Raw genomic sequence first — 2872 nt, 5'->3', positions numbered from 1 at the left:
CACCAAATACTGGTAACGATAAAAAAGAAACACGCTGCTACAATCATGGTTTAAGAAAAAAAAGCAATTTATTCAATTATAATAACACTTAGAAATAAACTCAACACTTACAAAAACACAGTTAATATATACGAGCCTGGCCAGGACTTGACACTAATGTTAATGAACAATATATCACAAATATCAATATTATTTCAAATAATAGAATCAGGAAGAAGAACCAGAAAGAAAAAACCTAATTCCAAAAAAAAAAAAAACAAGCAAAACAAAAATATATTTCAATACTAAAAACAATATCGACTGATAAATAGCAATAATGTGCTAACTGTATTGTTCGCTAACTATCTCTTGACTCAGGTTAGATAATGTCGAATTGGCTTATGAACTGGTTAAGTAGAAAGTACCACGCTAATGTAGGAGAGTCAGTTGAGAAGTTTATTTGGAAAACTGTGAACACTTATAAGTTATGGAACCCTGAAGAAAAGAAATTGTGAAGTGCATAATATTACAATTGCACGTTTCTTTGCGATAATACTTGGAATGCCACTTTGTTATATCTATTGCTGATGTGCTTAAATTTACAAAACAATACAAGCATCGCCGGAATAATAAACAAGAAACTTTTAATTGTGAAGTGATTAAAATTGAACTCTGTTATAGACCTGTGCGATGCTATACTATAATAATAGATAAAGTATCCAGACATGGTTATTGGCCTGGTATGAGAAAGGACATTAAAAATTATGTGTTATCATGCCAGCTGGATTTATGCAAAGCACTAAACTAATGGAACCTGGTGAGGAAATAGGAGTAAACATCATGGGACCTTATCCTAAGTCTAGGGCAGGAAATAGTTATTTGTTGGTTGTGATAGATTATTTCAATAAATGGGTTGAATTATGTCCTCTCAAACAAATAACCGTGAAGGTGATTGTCAAAAAACTAATTAATGAATACTTGTGTAGATAGGGTATTCCAAAGACTCGTGTATCTGATAATGGTGAAGAAGATAATAATCGTCCTAGGCAGTTGCAGCAAAACGAAAATGTCGACTACAAAGACTTGAAGGTCGTTCCTCCACAAGAAAAAGGGCTTCTGCTGATGTGTCCACTTCTTATCCTTGAATGGATCCTGCTGATGATTTACCTCTATCTCACCTTCAAAGGACATTGCGACCACGTCGCATTAATTATCGTAGTTAGCTGGTCTTCAAAGTGTTAAACTGGTAAGCCGAATCATAGCCAGAAGGTATAGAAGGTCAAGCTGAAGATTCAAAAACGTTAATCGTATTTTTCTTGTAATGTATCTGTACTTACACTGTAAAGGATTCATGATGTCAGTATAAAGAGGGAGTTAAAAGTAAGGATACGAAAATTGGGATATTTTATACAAAGTGATTAGTGTCATCACTTCGTTTTTCAAGAGAAAAGGAGTGAGAGATAGCAAATTCTATTTTTTTTATTATTATGGTTGTGTTTATCGTTCAATTATTATTTCCTTCTATCGTTTAGTTTATCAATGAATTTTTAGTTGCATTAGAATGATGACTAACCTTCTAGCTAATCAATTGTATTTTGAGTAAATATGTATATATGATGAAACTAACACTATTTCCCTAGCTTGTAACGTACAGATCCGCAATATAGCAGAAGATTATGTAAATTTATGATCACATGAGGTGTACTCTCGTGATCTACTCAGTGATTAAATACCCTGTCATAAGCTTCACTAGGAGAGAGAGTTACGAGATAGTTCGTGAACGATACAGTTAGTGAATTATTGCTGTTTATCACTTCATATTGTTATTAATATTGAAAGGTATTTTTGTGTTCGAAGTATGTTAATAAACTAACATACCACTATATCTTCGGGAAATCAAAACTAAGAACTATTAAAATAAAACATAGCAAGAAAAAAACTTAATAAGTAAATAATCTATAGATAAAATTAGCAACTAAAGTTTGAATACTAAGCTCCCATCATAACATAATAGCCTATAAGTTTTGTGTCTGTACAAAAGTTTACAGTTCCAGGTTATCCTTCAAACTCACATCGAATCCGTTAAAATCGCATCCTTTATAAATAAGTAAGCAATATAAAATTTACCTTCCTGAGCTAAATGTACTTAGTGTAATATTTATATTTCTGAGCCAGTAGTATGCAATACAATACTTACATTTCTGAGGTAGTAGTATGTAGTACAATATTTGCCTTTCTGAGCCAGTAGTATGTAGTACAATACGTACATTTCTGAGGCAGTAGTGTGTAGTATAATATATGCCTTTCTGAGCCAGTAGTATGTAATACAATATTTGCCTTTCTGAGTCAGTAGTATGTAGTACAATACGTACATTTCTGAGGCAGTAGTATGTAGTACAATACTTACATTTCTGAGGTAGTAGTATGTAATATAACACTTACATTTCTGAGGTAGTAGTATGTAGTAATTATTTACCTTTCTGAGCCAATAGTATATAGTACAATACTTATATTTCTGAGGTAGTAGTATGTAGTAATTATTTACCTTTCTGAGCCAATAGTATATAGTACAATACTTATATTTCTGATGTAGTAGTATTTAGTAGAATGTATGCATTTCTGCGCTAATAATATGAAAAGTCCCCAGTGGCACAGCGGTATGTCTGCGGACTTACAACGCTAGAATCCGGGTTTCGATACCCGTGGTGGGCAGAGCACAGATAACCCATTGTTCTTAATTACAAATAAACAAACTAGTTTGTAATATAATACTTACCTTTGTGTGCTAGTAGTATGTAGTATAATATTTACGTTTCTGACACTTACGACAAAATTGAATTCATACGAGTACTTTTTGTTTCATTTATATATATATATATATATATATATATAT

At 32.1% G+C, this 2872-nt stretch overlaps 1 protein-coding gene across 1 annotated transcript in view; it reads right to left on the bottom strand.

Annotated features, from left to right (window-relative positions):
• LOC106468511 (probable glutamate receptor) overlaps positions 1 to 2872 on the bottom strand; it is a gene marked incomplete at its 3' end in the record, with an annotated part of 28769 nt that overhangs the window by 12889 nt on the left and 13008 nt on the right. The window lies entirely within an intron of this gene.

The sequence above is a fragment of the Limulus polyphemus genome, unplaced genomic scaffold (genome assembly GCF_000517525.1).
Source record: "Limulus polyphemus unplaced genomic scaffold, Limulus_polyphemus-2.1.2 Scaffold3033, whole genome shotgun sequence".
Lineage (NCBI taxonomy): Eukaryota > Metazoa > Arthropoda > Merostomata > Xiphosura > Limulidae > Limulus > Limulus polyphemus.
Note: the sequence above shows the minus strand (reverse complement) of the source record. Positions and strands in the feature narration are given on the sequence as shown.